Source organism: Triturus cristatus, chromosome 11, assembly GCF_964204655.1.
Source record: "Triturus cristatus chromosome 11, aTriCri1.1, whole genome shotgun sequence".
NCBI classification, from domain to species: Eukaryota; Metazoa; Chordata; class Amphibia; order Caudata; family Salamandridae; genus Triturus; species Triturus cristatus.
The window spans coordinates 1,143,971,859-1,143,985,780 of NC_140594.1; the positions used below are offsets into that span (position 1 = coordinate 1,143,971,859).

The window sequence follows — 13,922 nt, forward strand, 5'->3', positions numbered from 1 at the left end:
GAGTGGCGCAGCGTAAGCGTGCTGGGCCCATAACCCAGAGGTCGATGGATCGAAACCATCCTCTGCTAATATTGCTTGATTTTTCTTCCTAGGACTAATCTGTCATTTCCACCCTGCCAGCAAGGAAAAGCGCAGGCTTGTGCTAGCTATGTGAGAAAAGACTTCTCAACTATCTGTCTCTGATGTAAATCAAGAGAGTGATCGTCAAAGGATCAACCCTATACTTTGAAAGTAAAGATACCCAATTAGAAGCATAAATGACAGGTGGGACCTTCACACGTTTTTCGGGGCATGCTTTGAATTTCATTCTTCCCTTTTTGTTCTGCTTTTATCAATCTCCTATGCATTTCATGGAATTTACTCCCTTTCTCTTCGCTGCTTTGCTTCCGATGCTGCCCATATGCTCATTTCCACTATTTGTACTGCTGCTTTCCATTTCTTCTCTTCTGCACAGCTTTGTCCTTGGTTTCAATCCCCAGTTCTTTACCCTCTGCAAGACTATTTCTACTGCTTTTCATGTTGGAATCCACACCAAATGCACCATTGGAACGGGTGCAAGATTGCCACTGCACTCGGCGTTGTAACATCTGGAACCTAGAAGACACACATCAGAGGGCGTTGGTGGTATAGTGGTGAGCATAGCTGCCTTCCAAGCAGTTGACCCGGGTTCGATTCCCGGCCAACGCAGTGCAAATATTTATATATTCTCCAAGCAGGATATATTTTAATGCAACATGTCACAAAACTGAAATATCAGAAACAGAATAATCAGCCGTTATATAAAAAAATAAACAAACACGTAGGTAGACATCTCGATCGCCTCATCTGCTACATTCATTGTCCCAATATATGCTATTTTCCATAAAGCACTCAGCACTCACATGTGCTGATAATAAATATTTTGATGGGGGCAGGCAATGAAAGGGCTGAGCCCCGACCAGACATTATAACCCCAGCATCCCTCTTTTAAAAAGCATTTATAGGCGATATCTAGCCTCTGAAAATAATAGGCAAGATCCACCGATAAATCTGGCAAAAGTCCCCAAGATTTTGTGCATACTTGTGCTCTCACCTGAATGCAGCGCCACCTTGTAACCATCGGATGTAACTGCGGCTCAGAAAAATGTTTTATCAGAGGGCGAGTTGAGAGGACTCCAAGTGCCAGATTTCCACGGAAAGAGCCTCTCACTGCAGCTGGAAGGTTGGATACTTCAAATTGGCATAGTTTCCTGTCCAGCGTCCTCTCACGTCCCGAACGCTCCCAAACGCTCAAAAGCCTCACACCGGGCAAGCCCTCACCGGGTAGATCTCTGGCTCCCAGGTAAAGCCAAATCCTGAGTATGCTAGTGCTAGGATCACAGAGAAAGGACAGGGACAGAGAGCTGCTGTCTTGGTAAAGGCCTGAAACGGCTAATTCCTAAGAGGGTCTGCACTTTCAGTTATGACTGAATGTGAGTGGGGAAGATGAAGATTTTCTGTACCCAGCATACCTTGCGATGTGCTTAGGCAAATGAGGAGAGAGCCCCACCAATCCCTTGCCACTCCGCTGAAAGCTCCTCCTCTGCATAAAGAGAGCACTTTCACAAGTGAGCAGAGTGGCGCAGCGGAAGCGTGCTGGGCCCATAACCCAGAGGTCGATGGATCGAAACCATCCTCTGCTAATATTGCTTGATTTTTCTTCCTAGGACTAATCTGTCATTTCCACCCTGCCAGCAAGGAAAAGCGCAGGCTTGTGCTAGCTATGTGAGAAAAGACTTCTCAACTATCTGTCTCTGCTGTAAATCAAGAGAGTGATCGTCAAAGGATCAACCCTATACTTTGAAAGTAAAGATACCCAATTAGAAGCATAAATGACAGGTGGGACCTTCACACGTTTTTCGGGGCATGCTTTGAATTTCATTCTTCCCTTTTTGTTCTGCTTTTATCAATCTCCTATGCATTTCATGGAATTTACTCCCTTTCTCTTCGCTGCTTTGCTTCCGATGCTGCCCATATGCTCATTTCCACTATTTGTACTGCTGCTTTCCATTTCTTCTCTTCTGCACAGCTTTGTCCTTGGTTTCAATCCCCAGTTCTTTACCCTCTGCAAGACTATTTCTACTGCTTTTCATGTTGGAATCCACACCAAATGCACCATTGGAACGGGTGCAAGATTGCCACTGCACTCGGCGTTGTAACATCTGGAACCTAGAAGACACACATCAGAGGGCGTTGGTGGTATAGTGGTGAGCATAGCTGCCTTCCAAGCAGTTGACCCGGGTTCGATTCCCGGCCAACGCAGTGCAAATATTTATATATTCTCCAAGCAGGATATATTTTAATGCAACATGTCACAAAACTGAAATATCAGAAACAGAATAATCAGCCGTTATATAAAAAAATAAACAAACACGTAGGTAGACATCTCGATCGCCTCATCTGCTACATTCATTGTCCCAATATATGCTATTTTCCATAAAGCACTCAGCACTCACATGTGCTGATAATAAATATTTTGATGGGGGCAGGCAATGAAAGGGCTGAGCCCCGACCAGACATTATAACCCCAGCATCCCTCTTTTAAAAAGCATTTATAGGCGATATCTAGCCTCTGAAAATAATAGGCAAGATCCACCGATAAATCTGGCAAAAGTCCCCAAGATTTTGTGCATACTTGTGCTCTCACCTGAATGCAGCGCCACCTTGTAACCATCGGATGTAACTGCGGCTCAGAAAAATGTTTTATCAGAGGGCGAGTTGAGAGGACTCCAAGTGCCAGATTTCCACGGAAAGAGCCTCTCACTGCAGCTGGAAGGTTGGATACTTCAAATTGGCATAGTTTCCTGTCCAGCGTCCTCTCACGTCCCGAACGCTCCCAAACGCTCAAAAGCCTCACACCGGGCAAGCCCTCACCGGGTAGATCTCTGGCTCCCAGGTAAAGCCAAATCCTGAGTATGCTAGTGCTAGGATCACAGAGAAAGGACAGGGACAGAGAGCTGCTGTCTTGGTAAAGGCCTGAAACGGCTAATTCCTAAGAGGGTCTGCACTTTCAGTTATGACTGAATGTGAGTGGGGAAGATGAAGATTTTCTGTACCCAGCATACCTTGCGATGTGCTTAGGCAAATGAGGAGAGAGCCCCACCAATCCCTTGCCACTCCGCTGAAAGCTCCTCCTCTGCATAAAGAGAGCACTTTCACAAGGGAGCAGAGTGGCGCAGCGGAAGCGTGCTGGGCCCATAACCCAGAGGTCGATGGATCGAAACCATCCTCTGCTAATATTGCTTGATTTTTCTTCCTAGGACTAATCTGTCATTTCCACCCTGCCAGCAAGGAAAAGCGCAGGCTTGTGCTAGCTATGTGAGAAAAGACTTCTCAACTATCTGTCTCTGCTGTAAATCAAGAGAGTGATCGTCAAAGGATCAACCCTATACTTTGAAAGTAAAGATACCCAATTAGAAGCATAAATGACAGGTGGGACCTTCACACGTTTTTCGGGGCATACTTTGAATTTCATTCTTCCCTTTTTGTTCTGCTTTTATCAATCTCCTATGCATTTCATGGAATTTACTCCCTTTCTCTTCGCTGCTTTGCTTCCGATGCTGCCCATATGCTCATTTCCACTATTTGTACTGCTGCTTTCCATTTCTTCTCTTCTGCACAGCTTTATCCTTGGTTTCAATCCCCAGTTCTTTACCCTCTGCAAGACAATTTCTACAGCTTTTCATGTTGGTATCCACACCAAATGCACCATTGGAACGGGTGCAAGATTGCCACTGCACTCGGCGTTGTAACATCTGGAACCTAGAGGACACACATCAGAGGGCGTTGGTGGTATAGTGGTGAGCATAGCTGCCTTCCAAGCAGTTGACCCGGGTTCGATTCCCGGCAAACGCAGTGCAAATATTTATATATTCTCCAAGCAGGATATATTGTAATGCAACATGTCACAAAACTGAAATATCAGAAACAGAATAATCAGCCGTTATATAAAAAAATAAACAAACACGTAGGTAGACATCTCGATCGCCTCATCTGCTACATTCATTGTCCCAATATATGCTATTTTCCATAAAGCACTCAGCACTCACATGTGCTGATAATAAATATTTTGCTGGGGGCAGGCAATGAAAGGGCTGAGCCCCGACCAGACATTATAACCCCAGCATCCCTATTTTAAAAAGCATTTATAGGCGATATCTAGCCTCTGAAAATAATAGGCAAGATCCACCGATAAATCTGGCAAAAGTCCCCAAGATTTTGTGCATACTTGTGCTCTCACCTGAATGCAGCGTCACCTTGTAACCATCGGATGTAACTGAGGCTCAGAAAAATGTTTTATCAGAGGGCAAGTTGAGAGGACTCCAAGTGCCAGATTTCCACGGAAAGAGCCTCTCACTGCAGCTGGAAGGTTGGATACTTCAAATTGGCATAGTTTCCTGTCCAGCGTCCTCTCACGTCCCGAACGCTCCCAAACGCTCAAAAGCCTCGCCCTCACCGGGTAGATCTCTGGCTCCCAGGTAAAGCCAAATCCTGAGTATGCTAGTGCTAGGATCACAGAGAAAGGACAGGGACAGAGAGCTGCTGTCTTGGTAAAGGCCTGAAACGGCTAATTCCTAAGAGGGTCTGCACTTTCAGTTATGACTGAATGTGAGTGGGGAAGATGAAGATTTTCTGTACCCAGCATACCTTGCGATGTGCTTAGGCAAATGAGGAGAGAGCCCCACCAATCCCTTGCCACTCCGCTGAAAGCTCCTCCTCTGCATAAAGAGAGCACTTTCACAAGGGAGCAGAGTGGCGCAGCGGAAGCGTGCTGGGCCCATAACCCAGAGGTCGATGGATCGAAACCATCCTCTGCTAATATTGCTTGATTTTTCTTCCTAGGACTAATCTGTCATTTCCACCCTGCCAGCAAGGAAAAGCGCAGGCTTGTGCTAGCTATGTGAGAAAAGACTTCTCAACTATCTGTCTCTGCTGTAAATCAAGAGAGTGATCGTCAAAGGATCAACCCTATACTTTGAAAGTAAAGATACCCAATTAGAAGCATAAATGACAGGTGGGACCTTCACACGTTTTTCGGGGCATGCTTTGAATTTCATTCTTCCCTTTTTGTTCTGCTTTTATCAATCTTCTATGCATTTCATGGAATTTACTCCCTTTCTCTTCGCTGCTTTGCTTCCGATGCTGCCCATATGCTCATTTCCACTATTTGTACTGCTGCTTTCCATTTCTTCTCTTCTGCACAGCTTTGTCCTTGGTTTCAATCCCCAGTTCTTTACCCTCTGCAAGACAATTTCTACTGCTTTTCATGTTGGAATCCACACCAAATGCACCATTGGAACGGGTGCAAGATTGCCACTGCACTTGGCGTTGTAACATCTGGAACCTAGAGGACACACTTCAGAGGGCGTTGGTGGTATAGTGGTGAGCATAGCTGCCTTCCAAGCAGTTGACCCGGGTTCGATTCCCGGCCAACGCAGTGCAAATATTTATATATTCTCCAAGCAGGATATATTTTAATGCAACATGTCACAAAACTGAAATATCAGAAACAGAATAATCAGCCGTTATATAAAAAAATAAACAAACACGTAGGTAGACATCTCGATCGCCTCATCTGCTACATTCATTGTCCCAATATATGCTATTTTCCATAAAGCACTCAGCACTCACATGTGCTGATAATAAATATTTTGCTGGGGGCAGGCAATGAAAGGGCTGAGCCCCGACCAGACATTATAACCCCAGCATCCCTATTTTAAAAAGCATTTATAGGCGATATCTAGCCTCTGAAAATAATAGGCAAGATCCACCGATAAATCTGGCAAAAGTCCCCAAGATTTTGTGCATACTTGTGCTCTCACCTGAATGCAGCGCCACCTTGTAACCATCGGATGTAACTGCGGCTCAGAAAAATGTTTTATCAGAGGGCAAGTTGAGAGGACTCCAAGTGCCAGATTTCCACGGAAAGAGCCTCTCACTGCAGCTGGAAGGTTGGATACTTCAAATTGGCATAGTTTCCTGTCCAGCGTCCTCTCACGTCCCGAACGCTATCAAACGCTCAAAAGCCTCACACCGGGCAAGCCCTCACCGGGTAGATTTCTGGCTCCCAGGTAAAGCCAAATCCTGAGTATGCTAGTGCTAGGATCACAGAGAAAGGACAGGGACAGAGAGCTGCTGTCTTGGTAAAGGCCTGAAACGGCTAATTCCTAAGAGGGTCTGCACTTTCAGTTATGACTGAATGTGAGTGGGGAAGATGAAGATTTTCTGTACCCAGCATACCTTGCGATGTGCTTAGGCAAATGAGGAGAGAGCCCCACCAATCCCTTGCCACTCCGCTGAAAGCTCCTCCTCTGCATAAAGAGAGCACTTTCACAAGGGAGCAGAGTGGCGCAGCGTAAGCGTGCTGGGCCCATAACCCAGAGGTCGATGGATCGAAACCATCCTCTGCTAATATTGCTTGATTTTTCTTCCTAGGACTAATCTGTCATTTCCACCCTGCCAGCAAGGAAAAGCGCAGGCTTGTGCTAGCTATGTGAGAAAAGACTTCTCAACTATCTGTCTCTGCTGTAAATCAAGAGAGTGATCGTCAAAGGATCAACCCTATACTTTGAAAGTAAAGATACCCAATTAGAAGCATAAATGACAGGTGGGACCTTCACACGTTTTTCGGGGCATGCTTTGAATTTCATTCTTCCCTTTTTGTTCTGCTTTTATCAATCTCCTATGCATTTCATGGAATTTACTCCCTTTCTCTTCGCTGCTTTGCTTCCGATGCTGCCCATATGCTCATTTCCACTATTTGTACTGCTGCTTTCCATTTCTTCTCTTCTGCACAGCTTTGTCCTTGGTTTCAATCCCCAGTTCTTTACCCTCTGCAAGACTATTTCTACTGCTTTTCATGTTGGAATCCACACCAAATGCACCATTGGAACGGGTGCAAGATTGCCACTGCACTCGGCGTTGTAACATCTGGAACCTAGAGGACACACATCAGAGGGCGTTGGTGGTATAGTGGTGAGCATAGCTGCCTTCCAAGCAGTTGACCCGGGTTCGATTCCCGGCCAACGCAGTGCAAATATTTATATATTCTCCAAGCAGGATATATTTTAATGCAACATGTCACAAAACTGAAATATCAGAAACAGAATAATCAGCCGTTATATAAAAAAATAAACAAACACGTAGGTAGACATCTCGATCGCCTCATCTGCTACATTCATTGTCCCAATATATGCTATTTTCCATAAAGCACTCAGCACTCACATGTGCTGATAATAAATATTTTGCTGGGGGCAGGCAATGAAAGGGCTGAGCCCCGACCAGACATTATAACCCCAGCATCCCTATTTTAAAAAGCATTTATAGGCGATATCTAGCCTCTGAAAATAATAGGCAAGATCCACCGATAAATCTGGCAAAAGTCCCCAAGATTTTGTGCATACTTGTGCTCTCACCTGAATGCAGCGCCACCTTGTAACCATCGGATGTAACTGAGGCTCAGAAAAATGTTTTATCAGAGGGCAAGTTGAGAGGACTCCAAGTGCCAGATTTCCACGGAAAGAGCCTCTCACTGCAGCTGGAAGGTTGGATACTTCAAATTGGCATAGTTTCCTGTCCAGCGTCCTCTCACGTCCCGAACGCTCCCAAACGCTCAAAAGCCTCGCCCTCACCGGGTAGATCTCTGGCTCCCAGGTAAAGCCAAATCCTGAGTATGCTAGTGCTAGGATCACAGAGAAAGGACAGGGACAGAGAGCTGCTGTCTTGGTAAAGGCCTGAAACGGCTAATTCCTAAGAGGGTCTGCACTTTCAGTTATGACTGAATGTGAGTGGGGAAGATGAAGATTTTCTGTACCCAGCATACCTTGCGATGTGCTTAGGCAAATGAGGAGAGAGCCCCACCAATCCCTTGCCACTCCGCTGAAAGCTCCTCCTCTGCATAAAGAGAGCACTTTCACAAGGGAGCAGAGTGGCGCAGCGGAAGCGTGCTGGGCCCATAACCCAGAGGTCGATGGATCGAAACCATCCTCTGCTAATATTGCTTGATTTTTCTTCCTAGGACTAATCTGTCATTTCCACCCTGCCAGCAAGGAAAAGCGCAGGCTTGTGCTAGCTATGTGAGAAAAGACTTCTCAACTATCTGTCTCTGCTGTAAATCAAGAGAGTGATCGTCAAAGGATCAACCCTATACTTTGAAAGTAAAGATACCCAATTAGAAGCATAAATGACAGGTGGGACCTTCACACGTTTTTCGGGGCATGCTTTGAATTTCATTCTTCCCTTTTTGTTCTGCTTTTATCAATCTTCTATGCATTTCATGGAATTTACTCCCTTTCTCTTCGCTGCTTTGCTTCCGATGCTGCCCATATGCTCATTTCCACTATTTGTACTGCTGCTTTCCATTTCTTCTCTTCTGCACAGCTTTGTCCTTGGTTTCAATCCCCAGTTCTTTACCCTCTGCAAGACAATTTCTACTGCTTTTCATGTTGGAATCCACACCAAATGCACCATTGGAACGGGTGCAAGATTGCCACTGCACTTGGCGTTGTAACATCTGGAACCTAGAGGACACACTTCAGAGGGCGTTGGTGGTATAGTGGTGAGCATAGCTGCCTTCCAAGCAGTTGACCCGGGTTCGATTCCCGGCCAACGCAGTGCAAATATTTATATATTCTCCAAGCAGGATATATTTTAATGCAACATGTCACAAAACTGAAATATCAGAAACAGAATAATCAGCCGTTATATAAAAAAATAAACAAACACGTAGGTAGACATCTCGATCGCCTCATCTGCTACATTCATTGTCCCAATATATGCTATTTTCCATAAAGCACTCAGCACTCACATGTGCTGATAATAAATATTTTGATGGGGGCAGGCAATGAAAGGGCTGAGCCCCGACCAGACATTATAACCCCAGCATCCCTCTTTTAAAAAGCATTTATAGGCGATATCTAGCCTCTGAAAATAATAGGCAAGATCCACCGATAAATCTGGCAAAAGTCCCCAAGATTTTGTGCATACTTGTGCTCTCACCTGAATGCAGCGCCACCTTGTAACCATCGGATGTAACTGCGGCTCAGAAAAATGTTTTATCAGAGGGCGAGTTGAGAGGACTCCAAGTGCCAGATTTCCACGGAAAGAGCCTCTCACTGCAGCTGGAAGGTTGGATACTTCAAATTGGCATAGTTTCCTGTCCAGCGTCCTCTCACGTCCCGAACGCTCCCAAACGCTCAAAAGCCTCACACCGGGCAAGCCCTCACCGGGTAGATTTCTGGCTCCCAGGTAAAGCCAAATCCTGAGTATGCTAGTGCTAGGATCACAGAGAAAGGACAGGGACAGAGAGCTGCTGTCTTGGTAAAGGCCTGAAACGGCTAATTCCTAAGAGGGTCTGCACTTTCAGTTATGACTGAATGTGAGTGGGGAAGATGAAGATTTTCTGTACCCAGCATACCTTGCGATGTGCTTAGGCAAATGAGGAGAGAGCCCCACCAATCCCTTGCCACTCCGCTGAAAGCTCCTCCTCTGCATAAAGAGAGCACTTTCACAAGGGAGCAGAGTGGCGCAGCGTAAGCGTGCTGGGCCCATAACCCAGAGGTCGATGGATCGAAACCATCCTCTGCTAATATTGCTTGATTTTTCTTCCTAGGACTAATCTGTCATTTCCACCCTGCCAGCAAGGAAAAGCGCAGGCTTGTGCTAGCTATGTGAGAAAAGACTTCTCAACTATCTGTCTCTGCTGTAAATCAAGAGAGTGATCGTCAAAGGATCAACCCTATACTTTGAAAGTAAAGATACCCAATTAGAAGCATAAATGACAGGTGGGACCTTCACACGTTTTTCGGGGCATGCTTTGAATTTCATTCTTCCCTTTTTGTTCTGCTTTTATCAATCTCCTATGCATTTCATGGAATTTACTCCCTTTCTCTTCGCTGCTTTGCTTCCGATGCTGCCCATATGCTCATTTCCACTATTTGTACTGCTGCTTTCCATTTCTTCTCTTCTGCACAGCTTTGTCCTTGGTTTCAATCCCCAGTTCTTTACCCTCTGCAAGACTATTTCTACTGCTTTTCATGTTGGAATCCACACCAAATGCACCATTGGAACGGGTGCAAGATTGCCACTGCACTCGGCGTTGTAACATCTGGAACCTAGAGGACACACATCAGAGGGCGTTGGTGGTATAGTGGTGAGCATAGCTGCCTTCCAAGCAGTTGACCCGGGTTCGATTCCCGGCCAACGCAGTGCAAATATTTATATATTCTCCAAGCAGGATATATTTTAATGCAACATGTCACAAAACTGAAATATCAGAAACAGAATAATCAGCCGTTATATAAAAAAATAAACAAACACGTAGGTAGAAATCTCGATCGCCTCATCTGCTACATTCATTGTCCCAATATATGCTATTTTCCATAAAGCACTTAGCACTCCCATATGTGCTGATAATAAATATTTTGCTGGGGGCAGGCAATGAAAGGGCTGAGCCCCGACCAGACATTATAACCCCAGCATCCCTATTTTAAAAAGCATTTATAGGCGATATCTAGTCTCTGAAAATAATAGGCAAGATCCACCGATAAATCTGGCAAAAGTCCCCAAGATTTTGTGCATACTTGTGCTCTCACCTGAATGCAGCGCCACCTTGTAACCATCGGATGTAACTGCGGCTCAGAAAAATGTTTTATCAGAGGGCGAGTTGAGAGGACTCCAAGTGCCAGATTTCCACGGAAAGAGCCTCTCACTGCAGCTGGAAGGTTGGATACTTCAAATTGGCATAGTTTCCTGTCCAGCGTCCTCTCACGTCCCGAACGCTCCCAAACGCTCAAAAGCCTGACACCGGGCAAGCCCTCACCGGGTAGATCTCTGGCTCCCAGGTAAAGCCAAATCCTGAGTATGCTAGTGCTAGGATCACAGAGAAAGGACAGGGACAGAGAGCTGCTGTCTTGGTAAAGGCCTGAAACGGCTAATTCCTAAGAGGGTCTGCACTTTCAGTTATGACTGAATGTGAGTGGGGAAGATGAAGATTTTCTGTACCCAGCATACCTTGCGATGTGCTTAGGCAAATGAGGAGAGAGCCCCACCAATCCCTTGCCACTCCGCTGAAAGCTCCTCCTCTGCATAAAGAGAGCACTTTCACAAGGGAGCAGAGTGGCGCAGCGGAAGCGTGCTGGGCCCATAACCCAGAGGTCGATGGATCGAAACCATCCTCTGCTAATATTGCTTGATTTTTCTTCCTAGGACTAATCTGTCATTTCCACCCTGCCAGCAAGGAAAAGCGCAGGCTTGTGCTAGCTATGTGAGAAAAGACTTCTCAACTATCTGTCTCTGCTGTAAATCAAGAGAGTGATCGTCAAAGGATCAACCCTATACTTTGAAAGTAAAGATACCCAATTAGAAGCATAAATGACAGGTTGGACCTTCACACGTTTTTCGGGGCATGCTTTGAATTTCATTCTTCCCTTTTTGTTCTGCTTTTATCAATCTCCTATGCATTTCATGGAATTTACTCCCTTTCTCTTCGCTGCTTTGCTTCCGATGCTGCCCATATGCTCATTTCCACTATTTGTACTGCTGCTTTCCATTTCTTCTCTTCTGCACAGCTTTGTCCTTGGTTTCAATCCCCAGTTCTTTACCCTCTGCAAGACAATTTCTACTGCTTTTCATGTTGGAATCCACACCAAATGCACCATTGGAACGGGTGCAAGATTGCCACTGCACTCGGCGTTGTAACATCTGGAACCTAGAGGACACACATCAGAGGGCGTTGGTGGTATAGTGGTGAGCATAGCTGCCTTCCAAGCAGTTGACCCGGGTTCGATTCCCGGCCAACGCAGTGCAAATATTTATATATTCTCCAAGCAGGATATATTTTAATGCAACATGTCACAAAACTGAAATATCAGAAACAGAATAATCAGCCGTTATATAAAAAAATAAACAAACACGTAGGTAGACATCTCGATCGCCTCATCTGCTACATTCATTGTCCCAATATATGCTATTTTCCATAAAGCACTCAGCACTCACATGTGCTGATAATAAATATTTTGCTGGGGGCAGGCAATGAAAGGGCTGAGCCCCGACCAGACATTATAACCCCAGCATCCCTATTTTAAAAAGCATTTATAGGCGATATCTAGCCTCTGAAAATAATAGGCAAGATCCACCGATAAATCTGGCAAAAGTCCCCAAGATTTTGTGCATACTTGTGCTCTCACCTGAATGCAGCGCCACCTTGTAACCATCGGATGTAACTGAGGCTCAGAAAAATGTTTTATCAGAGGGCAAGTTGAGAGGACTCCAAGTGCCAGATTTCCACGGAAAGAGCCTCTCACTGCAGCTGGAAGGTTGGATACATCAAATTGGCATAGTTTCCTGTCCAGCGTCCTCTCACGTCCCGAACGCTCCCAAACGCTCAAAAGCCTCGCCCTCACCGGGTAGATCTCTGGCTCCCAGGTAAAGCCAAATCCTGAGTATGCTAGTGCTAGGATCACAGAGAAAGGACAGGGACAGAGAGCTGCTGTCTTGCTAAAGGCCTGAAACGGCTAATTCCTAAGAGGGTCTGCACTTTCAGTTATGACTGAATGTGAGTGGGGAAGATGAAGATTTTCTGTACCCAGCATACCTTGCGATGTGCTTAGGCAAATGAGGAGAGAGCCCCACCAATCCCTTGCCACTCCGCTGAAAGCTCCTCCTCTGCATAAAGAGAGCACTTTCACAAGGGAGCAGAGTGGCGCAGCGGAAGCGTGCTGGGCCCATAACCCAGAGGTCGATGGATCGAAACCATCCTCTGCTAATATTGCTTGATTTTTCTTCCTAGGACTAATCTGTCATTTCCACCCTGCCAGCAAGGAAAAGCGCAGGCTTGTGCTAGCTATGTGAGAAAAGACTTCTCAACTATCTGTCTCTGCTGTAAATCAAGAGAGTGATCGTCAAAGGATCAACCCTATACTTTGAAAGTAAAGATACCCAATTAGAAGCATAAATGACAGGTGGGACCTTCACACGTTTTTCGGGGCATGCTTTGAATTTCATTCTTCCCTTTTTGTTCTGCTTTTATCAATCTTCTATGCATTTCATGGAATTTACTCCCTTTCTCTTCGCTGCTTTGCTTCCGATGCTGCCCATATGCTCATTTCCACTATTTGTACGGCTGCTTTCCATTTCTTCTCTTCTGCACAGCTTTGTCCTTGGTTTCAATCCCCAGTTCTTTACCCTCTGCAAGACAATTTCTACTGCTTTTCATGTTGGAATCCACACCAAATGCACCATTGGAACGGGTGCAAGATTGCCACTGCACTTGGCGTTGTAACATCTGGAACCTAGAGGACACACTTCAGAGGGCGTTGGTGGTATAGTGGTGAGCATAGCTGCCTTCCAAGCAGTTGACCCGGGTTCGATTCCCGGCCAACGCAGTGCAAATATTTATATATTCTCCAAGCAGGATATATTTTAATGCAACATGTCACAAAACTGAAATATCAGAAACAGAATAATCAGCCGTTATATAAAAAAATAAACAAACACATAGGTAGACATCTCGATCGCCTCATCTGCTACATTCATTGTCCCAATATATGCTATTTTCCATAAAGCACTCAGCACTCACATGTGCTGATAATAAATATTTTGCTGGGGGCAGGCAATGAAAGGGCTGAGCCCCGACCAGACATTATAACCCCAGCATCCCTATTTTAAAAAGCATTTATAGGCGATATCTAGCCTCTGAAAATAATAGGCAAGATCCACCGATAAATCTGGCAAAAGTCCCCAAGATTTTGTGCATACTTGTGCTCTCACCTGAATGCAGCGCCACCTTGTAACCATCGGATGTAACTGCGGCTCAGAAAAATGTTTTATCAGAGGGCAAGTTGAGAGGACTCCAAGTGCCAGATTTCCACGGAAAGAGCCTCTCACTGCAGCTGGAAGGTTGGATA

The 13,922-nt window shown here is 45.5% G+C and overlaps 8 non-coding genes across 8 annotated transcripts; all 8 read left to right on the forward strand.

Moving 5' to 3' along the window:
* The first annotated feature begins 615 nt into the window (after positions 1 to 615).
* On the forward strand, positions 616 to 687 carry TRNAG-UCC (transfer RNA glycine (anticodon UCC)). The gene has a single exon. It is a non-coding gene; the product is annotated as a tRNA-Gly (tRNA).
* A 1,521-nt stretch (positions 688 to 2,208) lies between these two features.
* On the forward strand, positions 2,209 to 2,280 carry TRNAG-UCC (transfer RNA glycine (anticodon UCC)). Its single transcript has one exon. It is a non-coding gene; the product is annotated as a tRNA-Gly (tRNA).
* A 3,103-nt stretch (positions 2,281 to 5,383) lies between these two features.
* Positions 5,384 to 5,455, forward strand: TRNAG-UCC (transfer RNA glycine (anticodon UCC)). The gene has a single exon. It is a non-coding gene; the product is annotated as a tRNA-Gly (tRNA).
* A 1,521-nt stretch (positions 5,456 to 6,976) lies between these two features.
* TRNAG-UCC (transfer RNA glycine (anticodon UCC)) lies at positions 6,977 to 7,048 on the forward strand. Its single transcript has one exon. It is a non-coding gene; the product is annotated as a tRNA-Gly (tRNA).
* A 1,510-nt stretch (positions 7,049 to 8,558) lies between these two features.
* TRNAG-UCC (transfer RNA glycine (anticodon UCC)) lies at positions 8,559 to 8,630 on the forward strand. The gene has a single exon. It is a non-coding gene; the product is annotated as a tRNA-Gly (tRNA).
* A 1,521-nt stretch (positions 8,631 to 10,151) lies between these two features.
* On the forward strand, positions 10,152 to 10,223 carry TRNAG-UCC (transfer RNA glycine (anticodon UCC)). The gene has a single exon. It is a non-coding gene; the product is annotated as a tRNA-Gly (tRNA).
* Positions 10,224 to 11,746: 1,523 nt separating this feature from the next.
* TRNAG-UCC (transfer RNA glycine (anticodon UCC)) lies at positions 11,747 to 11,818 on the forward strand. The gene has a single exon. It is a non-coding gene; the product is annotated as a tRNA-Gly (tRNA).
* Positions 11,819 to 13,328: 1,510 nt separating this feature from the next.
* On the forward strand, positions 13,329 to 13,400 carry TRNAG-UCC (transfer RNA glycine (anticodon UCC)). The gene has a single exon. It is a non-coding gene; the product is annotated as a tRNA-Gly (tRNA).
* The last annotated feature ends 522 nt before the right edge of the window (positions 13,401 to 13,922 follow it).